Source organism: Hylobates moloch, unplaced genomic scaffold, assembly GCF_009828535.3.
Source record: "Hylobates moloch isolate HMO894 unplaced genomic scaffold, HMol_V3 SCAFFOLD_14, whole genome shotgun sequence".
In the NCBI taxonomy this organism is placed as follows: Eukaryota; Metazoa; Chordata; class Mammalia; order Primates; family Hylobatidae; genus Hylobates; species Hylobates moloch.
This window is the reverse complement of record NW_026652289.1, coordinates 3,288,834-3,303,619: the sequence shown is the minus strand read 5'-3', so window position 1 is coordinate 3,303,619 and position 14,786 is coordinate 3,288,834. Positions and strand designations below refer to the sequence as shown.

At 51.1% G+C, this 14,786-nt stretch overlaps 1 protein-coding gene and 1 long non-coding RNA gene across 6 annotated transcripts in view; both read left to right on the top strand.

Annotated features, from left to right (window-relative positions):
• CRYAA (crystallin alpha A) overlaps positions 1–14,786 on the top strand; it is a 58,594-nt gene that overhangs the window by 27,334 nt on the left and 16,474 nt on the right. The gene's annotated exons all lie outside the window — the stretch shown is intronic.
• Positions 8,445–11,327, top strand: LOC131381181 (uncharacterized). The gene is made up of 3 exons (XR_009209728.1): positions 8,445–8,513; positions 9,844–9,905; positions 10,367–11,327. It is a non-coding gene; the product is annotated as an uncharacterized LOC131381181 (long non-coding RNA).

Sequence of the window (14,786 nt, the reverse complement as noted above, 5' to 3'; positions counted from 1 at the left end):
ACCACCCTGAGGACACTACCAGACATTTGAACAAGGGGAGAATTGAGATCAGTTTATGTTTCTAAAAGTCTCAGACGTAGAGTATGACATATGTCCCTACAAACTTGTACAAGACTGTTCATAGCAGCATTAGTCACAACAGCCAAAAAGTGGAATCAGTCCAAAGTCCCTCACCCGACGAGTGGATAAACAAGGTGTGGTCCATCCATACGACGAATAATCTCCAGCCCTAAGAAGTAATGGTGCGCAGACACATGCGGCAACATGGGTGAACCTTGAGCACGTCAATGCAGAAAAAAGGCACGAGAGAGAATTATCTCTATACACACTGGGTTTGTTCAGGAGTAGAAATAAGGCTTATAATCCAGAATGCATGGAATGGCAAGCCTCCAGGGCGTTCGGTGAGGGACACAAGGGGAGCTCTTATTGGCAAAAAGAGATTTACATAAGCTGCTTAGAAACAGAGTCCATGGGTCCCAGAGGTCTGAAGACAGAGTTGCTGTCAGTTCATTGGCGGAGAGGCTGTTCCTGGGCAGGTGTTCTTCCAGGAGCATCTTGCGTGAGTCACTGCCGTCCTAAACAATGTCTGGCGATGATCTTATCAAAGCAGGAGATGTGCGAAGAACACGAAAGGGTTTTAGAAAAGTCCTTGAAACAGTCATCTCAGACACCTAAGTGTGAGCCCCCACTGCTTTCGGCTTTCCCACACCTATTTTGTTTGGGTCTGACAAAAGTGAGTTCAGGCCAGGCTCAGTGGCTCATGCCTTGTAATCCCAGCATTTTGGGAGGCCGAGTCAGGAGGATCACTTGAGGTGAGGAGTTTGAGACCAGCTTGGCCAACATGGTGAAACACCATCTCTACTAAAAATACAAAAATTAGTCGGGCATGGCAGTGGGTGCCTGTAATCCCAGCTACTCGGGAGGCTCAGGCAGGAGAACCGCTTGAACCCTGGAGACCTAGGTTGCAGTGAGCTGAGATCACACCATTGCACTCCAGCCTGGGCAACAAGAATGAAACTGTCTCAAAAAAAAAGAAAAAGTGAGTTCATCTTGGTACCTGCAACTTTGACAAAAACATTATGCTCCATGAAAGAAACCAGACACAAAAGACAACGTATCATTAAGATTCAATTTCTATGAAATATAGGAATAGGCAAATCTATAGAGACAAAAGGTAGGTAAGGGGTTGCCTCAGCCAGGGTGAGGGGAGGATGAGAGAGACTGCTAATGGCCTGGGGTCTCTTTTTGGGGTGATGAAGATAGAATTCGATGGTGGTGTTGGATGTACAATTTCATGAGTACTCTAAAAACCACTTAATCATACACTTTAAAAGGGCTGCTTTATAGTATTGAATTAATTCTCAATAAACCTGTTAAAAAAACTAGAGTTTAGAGTGTTGGGGGCAGGGCAGCAGGGAGAGGGCAGGCGAGGGGTGATCCTGGGACAGGAGGTGGGGGCTGAGCCAGGGTGGAGGCTGGAGGTGGAGGGAAAGGGACAGGAGGTGGGGGCTGGGCCAGGGTGGAGGCTGGAGGTGGAGGGAAAGGGACAGGAGGTGGAGGTGCAGCCTTTGCTGGGGGGTTGGACATTCCGGGTAAGGGACAAAGGAAGAGCAGCAGGGAGTAATGGGGGGGCAGGGGTGTAGGGCCAGCTGCTCCATGTCAGAATTGCCATTTCTCAGCCAGCCTAGGATGACGATGGGCACTGTGTGAGGAATCAGGGCAAACAAGGGATTAGGGCCTGGTCTCTGGAACCCTGTAGACCTGGGCTTAATCTTGACTCTGCCATAGGGAGAGCTTGAGACCTTGGGCACGAAAGTTAATCTCTCAAGGTCTCCCATTTGTAAAATGAGGATGCTATGTGCTATGTTGAATGTCCCCTCCATAACTCATGCTGACACTGTCCCCACTGTGGCCGTATTGAGAGGCGGGGCCTTTGAGAGGTGATTGGACCCTGCCCTCATGCATGCATTCATTCATTCATGGTTAGCGGATGGATGGGTTATCATGAGAGGGGAGCTGGTGGCTTTATAAGAAGAGGAAGAGACCCCTGAACTAGCACATTAGCATGCGCAGCCCCCTCGCCATGTGACCAGTGGGAAGGCTCTCACCACATGTGACCTCTTGACCTCTTGACCTTGGACTTCTCAGCTGCCAAAGTCATTTCAGTTTGGCATCTGTGAGAAGTAACTGTAAAAAATAAATTCCTTTGCTTTATCAATTACTCAGTTTCAGATATTCTGTTTATAAGCAACAGAAAATAGACTAAGATAGTAAGTGTGCCTGCCTCTTAGGGCGTTGTTGGGAAAAGATTTGGTAAAGCTGTGAAGTGCCCAGCATAGGCCTGGTGTGCTGTGAGGGCCAAGTGAGGCTTCAGACAGTCACTTTCTCAATCTGGGCCTTGGTTTGTTGATCTGTGGAATGGGAGTTGCACTATGGGAGTTGATTCCTGGGGTCCCTTCTGAAACCCCCAACTTTGTGAGTCTATGACATGAAACACAACCCTCCTGCCATGGTCTGCAGAAAGCTGTAAACTCTCCCCAGGGAGACAGACGCTCGTCTTCCTGCTGCACAGAGCGCAGGGAGCCTCATGTTCTGATGGCTGGCTTCCTTTCCTTCCTTCCTTCCTTCCTTTTTCTCTCTCTCTCTCTTTTCTTTCTTTCTTTCTTTCTTTCTTTCTTTCTTTCTTTCTTTCTTTCTTTCTTTCTTTCTTTCTTCTTTGTTTCTTTCTCTCTCTCTCTCTCTTTCTTTTTTTAAGATGGAGTCTCGCTCTGTCATCCAGGCTGGAGTACAATGGCGAGATCTCAGCTCACTGCAACCTCCGCCTCCTGGGTTCAAGCAATTCTCCTGTCTCAGCCTCTTGAATAGCTGGGATTACAGGCATGCACCATCACACCCAGCTAATTTTTGTATTTTTAGTAGAGACAGGGTTTCACCATATTGGTCAGGCTGGTCTCGAACTCCTGACCTCAGGTGATCCGCCCCCCTCAGCCTCCCAAAGTGCTGGGATTACAGGCGTGAGCCACTATGCCCGGCTTGGCTCTCACTTTCATATTCTTTCCATGTAGTCACACATGAATGGTCGTCACAAGATCTCACAGGGAAATCATTTAGCAAGTGAATCTCAGTTTTGAAAAGGAAGGTATTTGTGTTTTATTAGCATCTGTAATTGATCAGACCATGTAGTTAAACCCCTAAGAAGACTTAAGGTCTTATCTCCCTCAGCTGGGACTTCTGTGACAAACGCCACAGATGAGCAGATTAAACAACAGAAATTGATTTCTCACAGTTCTGGAGGCTAGAAGTTCAAGATCAAGCTGCTGGTCAGTCCTGTTCCTAGTGAAGTCTCTCTTCCTGGTTTGCAGACAGCTGCCTTCTCATTGTATCCTCAGATGGTGAGGAGAGGGAGAGAGTGAGCAAGCTCTCTTCTCTCTTCTTATAAAGGCACTAACCTCATTATAGGGCCCCATCCTCATAACCTTATTACCTCTGAGTCCTCACCTCCTAACACCGTAGGAGGTTAGGGTTTCAACATTTTAATTTTGATAAATATTCAGTTCATAACAGGTCTGCACCTGGGGTCCATATAGGTCAGTTTTATTTCCAGCAGAATAATGGTGATCTGTACCACCATTACACCAGCCTGTATGCAGGCAACCCATATTTGTGGCTTTCCATAAATGGCTTTACTCTTTCCCAAAATGGCTTTTTTATTTTGCTTACTGTATGTGTGATTAATACCTTCTCACGGTTCAAAATAAAAATAACCAAAAAGTCCCCTGCTGGCTCTGTGCTCAACCTCCTACAACCTCACCAGGAGCAGCCAGCGTGACCAGTTTCATGTGGGTCCTAGAGATATTTTATGTAGTTACAAGCAATTGCATATGTATTTCCTGTTTTGGCAGAAATGTTAGCACACCATACATACGTTGTTCTCCACCTTATTTTTATGTAATAAGTTGGAGATATTTCCATATCGCTAGAAGGAAGGAGATACGAAAACAAAGAATTTCTTTTTGTGTGTGTGCCACAATAGCAAAGAAATTTCTTCATTTTTTAATGGTAAAATACACGTAACATAAAATTCACCATTTTAACCATTTTACTAATAAGTGTACAGTTCAGTGATATTAAGTACATTTGCATTGTTGTGCAATCATCACTACCACCAACCTCCAGAACTTTTTTTTGTCTTGCAAAATCAAAACTCTGTCCCCATGAAACACTAACTGCCTGTTGTTCTCCCTACCTGAGCCCCTGACACCTACCATTCTATTGTCCATCTCTATGCATATGACTCCTCTCAGAAACTCAAATAAGTACAGTCATTTGTTCTTTTGTGACTGTTTTTTTTTTTTTTTTTTGAGACAGAATCTGGTTCTATCGCCCAGGCTGGAGTGCAGTGGTGCAATCTCAGCTCACTGCAACTTGCGCTCCTGGGCTCAAGTGATTCTCCTGCCTCAGCCTCCCGAGTAGCTGGGATTACAGGTGTGTGCCACCACTCCCAGCAATTTTTTTTAAAAATATTTTTAGTAGAAACAGGGTTTCACCATGTTGGTCAGGCTGGTCCCAAACTCGGATTACAGGCGTGAGCCACTGCGCCCAGCCTGTAACTGTTTTATTTTACTGAGCGTATTGTCTTCAAGGTTCATCCATGTGGTAGCATGTGTCCAAACGCCTTCCTTTCTAAAGTTGAATAATATTTCACTGCATGTAGAGACCACGTTGTGTTTATCTGTTGGCCTGTTGGTGGACGTCTGGGTTGTTTCCACCTCTTGGCTGTTGTGAATGATGCTGCTGTGAACATGGATGTGCAGATTTCCTCGTTTTTCAACCACTGCAGGCTGTTGCATGCAGCCGAGGCTGGTACACCTACCCTCTACGGTGCACATTTAGGGAGTGTCCGTTTTTCACTAACACCAAAAGCTGCAACAGTAATCTTGTGCACAGGTGACTGCACATGTGCGACTCTGTATTTGTAGGATACAGTTCTAGAGGTGGAAGGGCTGCATCACATGGAACGTGCGTTTGTAATTTGGTTACCCCATGTCTCTAAGGCATTTTAGTTTGGCAGCTGTTAGAAGCTGGTTTCGTATCAAATCTTACAAGTGGCGGGAGGGTTGTGGGTGTCTGTATCAGGCTGGAGTCATGGAAAGAATTTGCCCCTTTCAGATCTTGACCTCCGCTGGGGTTACATCTTTAAAGGCACGGTCTTTCCACTTTGGAAATGGAAGTGTCCCACTTGCTGTGGTGATGGACACTAGAGGGCGGAGTTCTCCATCTTTTAGGCAATGTGAAGGCTCAGTCCACTTCTCCACTTCTGCAACTACAGAGATGATTATTTGGGACCACTGGATTGGGGGAGGAAAGTCAGTGTTTCCCAAGGGGTACTGCAAAGGGCAGAGAACCAGTATTGGAGCTCAGACAGGCTCGGGGGACTGGGAGATGGAAGCCATCGCCTTTACCTTGGGCATTTCATCTTAGGCCCCATGGAAACAGGGGCCATGGGTTGGTACTTATCATATCTTTTTAACAGATAATGGCATACAGTAAGTCCTCGATTTCATCACAGGTTCCTGGAAACTGTGACTTTAAGCAAGACAACATATAATGAAACCAATTTTACCATAGGCTAGTTGATATAAACAAGAGTTAAATTCCTATGGCATAGGCTGGGCGCAGTGGCTCACACCAGTAATCCCAGCACTTTGGAAGGCCAAAGCGGGCAGATCACCTGAGGTCGGGAGTTCAAGACCAGCCTGACCAACATGGAGAAACGCTGTCTCTATTAAAAATACAAAATTAGCCGGGTATGGTGGCGCATGCCTGTAATCCCAGCTACTCGGGAGGCTGAGGCAGGAGAATCGCTTGAACCTGGGAGGTGGAGGTTGCAGTGAGCCGAGATTGCGCCATTGCACTCCAGCCTGGGCAATAAGTGTCAAAATCTGTCTCAAAAAAAAAAAAAAGGCATATTTCTGTTCTCAAAACATCACCAGAACAGGCGTGGTGGCTCACACCTGTAATCCCAGCACTTCGGGAGGCTGAGGTGGCAGATCTCTTGAGGCAAGGAGTTCAAAACAGCCTGGGCGACATGATGAAACCCCATCTCTACAAAAATACCCCTCAAATTAGCCAGGAAAGGTGGTGTATGCCTATGGTCCCAGCTACTTAGGAGGCTGAGGTGGGAGGATTGCTTGAGCCTCAGAGGCTAAGGTTGCGGTGAGCTGTGATCACACCACCACACTCCAGCCTGGGCGACAGAACGAAACCCTATTTCCAAAAAAAACCCACACAAAAAAAACACCACCAAATTTCTAAAGACCCAAACACTTCTAACATTAAACATTGAAATAAATGTAAACTATCCCTACATGTAGAGGTAGCTATACCTACATAAGAAAGATTAATACAAACAAGTGAGATCATTATCTACCCAATGTTTGGGAAGTCCACGAGTGACGGCGGTGGTAGTGGTGATGGTGAAATCAAGGAATCAATGTCTGCAAAGCACAAGCTGTTGGGAGCACCTCCTCCCACTGCACAGCTGAAAGACAAGCGACCGTGAATATGGTGGCTCCCTGAACACCCTCACACGTGGCATTTGTTGGCATGCGTTTGTGTGATTACCATAGGCTTTATAATTTTTATTCAATAATTTATATTCATTTATTCATTCATTTTCCAACTTGCTTTCCCAGTTCAGGGTGGCAGGTGACCAGGGCACATCCTGGCAGCTCAGGGCCAAGGCGGGCACCCGCCCTGGATAGGACAGGCCTCCGTGGTACACCCACACTCACTCAGACTAGGCCCATGTAGACATGCCATGAGGCTGCGGTGTGTACTTGGGATGTGAGAGGAAACTGGAGGACCTGGAGAAAACCCATGCGGACCTGGGGAGACCTCCTCACCGCTCCCTAGAATGAAACGATGGAATTTGAGGACCTGTTGTATTTGTCCCAATCCAGTGGCCCTGGCCTTCAGTGCACAGTAGTCCCTGCTGCTGGGCACACATCCCCTCATGCTCAGTCCACTGACCAGGACTGCCACCTGGCCCCACCTGGCTGCGGGCAGCGGCTTCTGCCCTGGGGCAGGCAGCTGCTCCAGGTATGGAGATGAGCCCCACCTCCAGGTGCAGCTGCTCCAGGTGTGGAAACGGGGCTCTACCTCATGGGGAGCGTCTGCTGTGGGCCACAACCTTGCTGGGAGGCTGCGGGGGATGAGGGGATAAGAGGGGTGGTGTTGAGGCTTTCCCTCCCTGGCAGTGACCGGCGCAGCCCTCCCCAGTGTAGCTCCCCCCTCCCCACCCCTCCCTCCATCTGGAACACAGCACAGGGGCTGCCCTCCGGCCATCGGTGTGCAGGGCTTGCACACCTTGGCTTGCGGGGCATTTGGGGGATCCCAGTGGGGCAGCTGCCAGCTGGAGAGATGCTGGTGCTGAGCCGTGCTGCTCCTGGGGGCAGGCTGGGTAGGGGCTGAGGGGCCGGAGTGAGCGGTCCACAGTCATCCAGGAACAACAGGGCTCTCACCTGGCAGGGCTCCCAGGCACGTTGATGGAGGGAGGGTTTCCTCAGTCCTCTCCCCCAGCCCTTACTGGGCAGCACCCCCACCCACCATACTGTCTCTTGCCTGGGTCTCAGGTGGTCGGCGCTGTCTGGCCCCTGCCTCCCCCTCTGTCCCTTCAGCTGAAGCGGGCTCCACTCCTTCCCAGGACTTCCCGCGTGGTCTGAAGCATGGTCATATCTGGTCTGACCCTCCCTCACCCCTCCCTTGCCACCCCAGGAGGAAATAGAGGCTGAGTGTCCGTGCCCTGCAGCCGAGCAGCCACCCTTGCCTTTGGCCCCGCCTTGGCCTGCCTGGCGGCCGTCCTGTCACCTGTCATTCAGCCCTTGCTGTCTGCTGGGCACGTGCCCTGCAGGTGGGGTGCACGGCAGACCCATGAGTGCCCACCGCGCCTCGCCATTCAGGAAGCCACCCAGGCGCTCTGGGCGGTGTCGGGGCAGGGTGCATCTGTGCGGCGTTTGCATGTGTCCACCGTCCTGACTGGGGGCAGAGCCACGTCCCACACATCTTTCTACCTGACTTATGATGTGACAAAGACACATCCCGATACCTCTCCCGGGTGGGCCCATGATGCTGGGCTCTGCGACACCAAGGCCCAGGACCTGCTCAGCCCTGGGAACATGGAACTGGAGAGGACCTTGAGATGGCTGGCCCAGCCCCTTGTCTTATAGACAGGGAGACAGCAGAAAGGGAGCTGGAGTCACCGGCCAGGACCCCAGCTATGAGTGGGAGCTGGACCAGGACTTGAGTGTCCTGACCCACCTCCTCCCTGTGCTGGGCCCACTCTCAGAAACACTCCAGGTCTTGAGGCAGGGCAGGGAGGACAGAATGGCTATGATGTGGTGAGGCTCTGTCCCCACCCAAATCTCACCTCGAATTGTAATCCCCAGGTGTTGAAGGAGGGAGGCGACTGGATCATGCGGGCGGTTTCCTCCAGGCTGTTCTCATGATAGCAAGTGAGTTCTCATGGGATCTGATGGTTTTATAAGGGGCTCTTCCCCCTTCGCTCGCTCTTGCTCTCTCTCTCCTGCCACCATGTGAAGAAGGTGCCTGCTTCCCCTTCAGCCATGACTGTAAGTTTCCCGAGGTCTCCCCAGCCATGCAGAACTCTGAGTCAATGAAAACTCTTTCCTTTAGAAATTACCCAGTCTCAAGTAAGTTTTTTTTTTTTTTTTTTTTTTCAGACAGAGTCTTGCTCTGTCACCCAGGCTGGAGTGCAGTGGCACGATCTCGGCTCACTTCAACCTCCGCCTCCTGGATTCAAGCGATTCTCATGCCTCAGCCTCCTGAGTAGCTGGGATTACAGGTGCCTGCCACCACTCCCAGCTAATTGTTGTATTTTTGGTAGAGTTGGGGTTTCACCATGTTGGCCAGGATGGTATCGAACTCCTGACATTAGGTGATCCACCCACCTCGGCCTCCCAAAGTGCTGGGATTACAGGCGTGAGCCACCGCGCCCGGCCGGAAGTTCTTTATAGCAGTGGGAAAATGGACGAATCTAGGCTTGCATCAGTGTTCCGGGGCAGCCCAACAAAGTACCACAAAATGAGGGGCTTAAACCATAGACATGTGCTCTGTCATGGCTCTGGAGGCCAGAAGTCTGAATTCCAGGTGTGGGCGGAGCCGCGCCCCCTCTGAGATTCTAGGAGAGTTCCCTTCCTCACTTCTGCCAGCTGCTGGTGGGTGCTGGAAGCCTTGGAACTCTGATCTGTGGCAGCCTCACTCCTATCTCTGCCTCTGTGTTTACACGACCTCTCTGTGTGTGTGCGTCCAAATTTCTCTCCTCTTACAGGGTCGTCAGTCATTAGATGAGGGCCCACCTTCTCCAGTGTGACCCCTTCTTAGCCTCATTACATCTGCAAAGACCCCACTTCCAAATAAGATCACATCCATAGGTCTTGAGGTTAGGACTTGAAGACATCGCTTTGGGGACACAGTTCCACCCAATGCAGGTCCTTGGCGAGCCAGGTAGAATGAGCTGGTGGTGTGGACAGTGGCTTGAGAGAACCGCCATGCCGGTAGCTTTGTGGAAGTTTCGGAGCCATGGCTTCTCTGAGACCATTTATGTAGGTTCTCAGTAGGGGCTGGAAGAGGCTGTGGGCATTTGTGTCAGGGGCGACTGGGTGGAGGTGGCCGGTCTGCATGCCCATTCAGCAAGGGGAGGATGTCCCATGGATCAGGGGCCAGAATGGAGCCAGCTGCCTCCCTCCAGCTCCCAGAGCCACCCCAGGCCATGCGTGACTTTGAGCCCTCAGAGGTCCAGTTTCTCAGTCGCTCTTTCTTCAGCTTCCTCCTCTGTAGGCCATGGAGCTGGCCATCCTGCCTCTGGCAGCTGTGGTGCTGTTTAGGTGAGTGGTCATTGCCTTCATCTCCATTTTATAGTTGGGGAAACTGAGGCTCAGAGGAATGAAAAGCCTGGGTAGGAGAACAGAAAGAGCAGAGCATGGGCGGTGGACAAACAGTCGCCGTCCCTGACAGTCTTGCGGTTGGACCTTGGTCACGTGTGGTCTGGGGCTCTCGCCTCCTCCCAGCTCTGAGGTTCTCTGCGTGAACTCCAAGGAAACAGCCTGTTCTGGGATGGCAGGAGCTGGTGGACTTTCAAGTTAGAAACACAAAAATGCCATGAGCTTGGGGTTCTGGAAGCCCCTGGGGTGTCCGCTAGGTGTGAGGTGCTGGTGGTCAAACAACTCCTAAGGGTGGGCAGAGGGGATGGCAGGTGGGAAAAACAGATTGACACTCTCGGATTGGACTCCAGGTGACAGCCTGCTGGTGTCCACCTGGCTAGAACTTTCTCTTCCTTTTTGTCCAGGTCTCATGGAGCAAGGAAATAAAAAAAAACACCCACTCATGCACAAATGGATTTCCTGAACCCTTCTGTGCACCAGTCCCTGGGGATGCAAATGTGAATGAGGCAGCGCTCTGTTGAATTTCTGTGCCCAAACTCATCAACGTGCACAGATACTGATGTGGGAACACCTGCTGTAAGGTGGCCGGGAGCAGCAGAGACCCTCCTCTCTTGTGAACTCCCCCACCATGGCCAGCCCCCTGGGGCTCCCCGACCTTGGCAGTCAGCCCTTGTGGTTTTTAAAGAATTTATTTTTATTTTTATTTTTAGAGGCAGGGTCTCATTATGTCACCCAGTGATGTGGTCTGGCTGTGTCCCCACCCAAATCTCATCTTTTTTTTGTTTTGTTTTTTGAGACGGAGTTTCGTTCTTGTTGCCCAGGCTGGAGTGCAGTGGCGCAATCTCGGCTCACCGCAACCTCCACTTCCAGGGTTCAAGCGATTCCCCTGCTTCAGCCTCCCGAGTAGCTGGGATTAAGGGCACAGACCACCATGCCTGGCTAATTTTTTTTGTATTTTTAGTAGAGATGGGGTTTCATCATGTTGGCCAGGCTGGTCTTGAACTCCTGACCTCAGGTGATCCACCCACCTTGGCCTCCCAAAGTGCTGGGATTATAGGTGTGAGCCACCGCACCCAGCCCCAAATCTCATCTTGAATTGTACTCCCATAATTCCCCCGTGTTGTGGGAGTGACCCGATGGGAGATAATTGAATCATGGGGGTGGTTCCCCTGTACTGTTCTCGTGGTAGTGAGTAAGTCTCATGAGATCTGATGGTTTTATAAGAGGTTTCTGCTTTTGCTTCGCCCTCATTCTCTCTTGTGGCCACCATGTGAGATGTGCCTTCTGTCATGATTGTGAGGCCTCCCCAGCCACATGGAACTGTGAGCCCATTAAACCTCTTTTTCTTCCCAGTCTCGGGTATGTCTTTATCAGAAGCATGAAAACGGACTAATATACCCAGGTTGGAGTGCAGTGGCGCCATCTTGACTTACTGCAGCCTTGACCTCCAGCTTTCAAATTATCCTCCTCCCTTGGCCTCCCAAAGTGTTGGGGTCACAGGTGTGAACCACCATGTCCAGCCAGCCCTTGGGTTTTGAGATGCTCAGGTTACAGGCGAGAAGTGCTTTGTTTGTTCCTGAATCTGTGTCCTGAGAGGGTTAAAAACAAGGGCTGGCCAGCCCCTGGAGCCTGGCCGTGTCGCCAGGGGAGCTGTGGAAGCAGGAGGGAGGCAGCAGTTCTGTGCTGTGGCGTACCTTGGGCCTTTCTTTTTCTAATAGAGAAGCAACATTTTGGATAAACCCACAAAAGAGTAGTAGATCATCTCATCGGTTTCTGTGTGTGAAGTTTCTTGCTTATCTAACTGCATTTAGGGAAATTCACTTGTACATTTTCCCCAAGGGGAACGAGAGGATGTGAGCGTTCTACTTGTTCATTTCATATCTGCTTTTACAAATTCATGGGGGGGTGAGGAAGGAGCTGTAGTTCTCATTGCGACTGATGTTTGATTATTTGATTCAGGAATTTCACTTCTGGGAACTTGACGTAGGGAAATGCTCTCAGAGATGCGTGCAATGTTGTTTGTAACAAGCACATGTGGAGCTGTCCCAGGCCCCTCATGAGGCGGCTGCTTGGGTCCGTTTGTACCCCTTGCCAGCTGTGCAGTCTTGCTCAGCTCCTAGAAGGAGGGAGGCAGGTCCAGGCATTGATGGTTAGTTTTTTTGTGTGGTTTTTTTTTTTTTTTTTGAGAAGGAGTCTCCCTCTGTCACCCAGGTTGGAGAGCAGTGGCACGATCTCGGCTCAACTGCAACCTCCACCTCTCAGGTTCAAGTGATTCTCCTACCTCAGCCTCTTGAGTAGCTGGGATTACAGGCATGCACCACCATGCCTGGCTAATTTTTTTATTTTTAGTAGAGACAGGGTTTCGCTGTGTTGGCCAGGCTGGTCTCGAACTCCTGACCTCAAGTGATCCACCCACCTTGGCCTCCCAAAGTGCTGGGATTACAGGCATGAGCCACCGCGCCCAGCCGATGATTGGTTTTGTCCATGTTCTTCCTGCTGCAGCTCACCCAGAGGCCCTGGTGGGGCAAGAACTTGGCTGGCCAGGGTTGGAGCAAAAATACCAGCCTTGGCTGTGGGTGAGGCAGGAGTGTGGCCGTGCAGGTGTGGCTTCCTCGCCGCATCTCCAGTGCGCTTTCCCTGTCCTGTGAGCTCCTTGAGGGCCGAAACTGGGCCTGTCAGTTCTGGGCTACCTCCACTTCCCAGCAGGCCCTCAAGAAGTGTTCCCTAGATGTGGTCTATTCCCACGGGGGACTATCAGCCTTCGAAAGGAAGGGAATTCTGATGCAGGCCAGACAGGAATGAGGACATTAGGCTGAGTCAAAGAGGCCAGTCACAGATGCACAAGTACGGTGACCTCCCCTTTGATGAGGCCCTGGAGGAGTCAGATTCACAGAGACAGAAAGCAGAATGGTGGCACCGGGGCTGGGGGATGGGGAACGGGGGCGGAGTGTTGAACGGGGACAGAGTTTGCTTTGCACGATGAAGAGTTCTGTGGCTGGATGTCAGGGATGGTTGCACAAGACTGGAATGTACTTGATGCCACTGAACTGTACACTTAAAAATGGTCATGATGGTAAATTTTATGTTATACATGTTTTACCACAGTTCAAAAAGCACTTTAAAAAAAGCACCATGTCCCTTGGATTTAGTGATACCGACCCCTCTTTGTCCCTCTGCTTCCCATTGGTTTCCTCTTACCCCTGGGATTTAACAGGAGTTCGAGGCCAGCCTGGGCAACATAAGGATACCCTGTCTGTACAAAAATAACAGATAAAAAGAAAAACAAACAAAATAACCCCCATGGTGCAGCCATTTCTTGGGGGTTATGGTAATTTTAGTAGCAATCATCTAAGAAGAGGTTTTCTTTCCTCAACCCTAATGCGCCCCCTTTCCACAAGGCTCTGGGAGCAGCAGGAAGGCTCACCTTCCTGGTTCCGTGATGAGTTAACCTTCCTGGGTTCACCCCTGGTGCGACGGTTAGTGTCATGCATCAACTTGGCTGGGCCACGGCACCCGGTTTGGTCAAAGGCCCATCTAGATGTTGCTGTGGACAGCTGTGTAGATGTGAGTCATATTTAGGTCAGTAGACTCTGTTTAAAGCTGGTGACCTTCCGTCGTGTGGGTGGGTCTTGTCCGGTCAGCCAGAGGCCTTAAGTTCAAAGACTAAAGTTTCCTGAAGAAGAAGGAATTCCATCTCCCTCAAGACTGCAATACAGGCCGGGCGCGGTGGCTCATGCTTGTAATCCCAGCACTTTGGGAGGCCGAGGCGGGCGGATCACGAGGTCAGGAGATCGAGACCACGGTGAAACCCTGTCTCTACTAAAAAAAAATACAAAAAATTAGCCGGGCGTGGTGGCGGGCGCCTGTAGTCCCAGCTACTTGGAGAGGCTGAGGCAGGAGAATGGCGTGAACCCGGGAGGTGGAGCTTGCAGTGAGCGGAGATCACGCCACTGCACTCCAGCCTGGGCGACAGAGCGAGACTCTGTCTCAAAAAAAAAAAAAAAAAAAAAAAAAAAAGACTGCAATACAGAAACCCTGCCTGGGTCTCCAGCATGCCGCCCTGCAGAACATGGACTCGAGACCTCAGTCAGCTCTTGCCTGAGTCTCCAGCCTGCTGCCTGCCCTGCAGATTTTGGAAGTGACAGCCCCCACAATTGCTGAGCCAATCTCTTCAAATAAATCTCTTTCCCTCCATCCATCCATTCATCCTTCTGTCCACCTGTCCTATCGGCTCTGTCCTGTGGGTTCTGTTCCTCTGGGAACCCTGACAGATGCCCCTGGTTTGGTGGGGGTCATGGTCTCTGGCGCTGGCGCCAGACCCTGTTGCTGCCCTGGGCAGAACCCTGCAGTTGCCTCTGAGCCCACGGAAGCTAAGGGGGCCGTTTCCGAGGGGCCGCATTCCCCGCCTCTCTGCTCTTGGAGCTTCAGTCCACTCGGCCCGCGTGAGAGCTAGGAGTGCCACAGTCGACGTCCTCAGTGGGATCGGCCCCAATTACCTGCACCAGCAACCCTCTCATGGAGGAGCCTTCGGTGGCTTTGCTCCTTACCCCACCTCCCGCCCTCTCACTCACTCCTGCTTCCCAGGTCACCTTCCAAAGGCCCCAGACCTGCTTCTCCTCTCGATCCCCTGATGTGGGGGAGCCAACACCCCCCAGCAGCCCACCTCCCTGCTTTCCCTCAGGCGGCAGGGGGTTGGGGGGGCTCCTTAGCGCCTTCGCCTTGACCAGGCACGTGGAGTCATGGAGCCAGAGCCTGGCTCTGAGAGCACCTGCTTCTGACTGCAGGCCCGGCTGACCCCTGTCATTGCCCCTTGAGGCAGGGCGG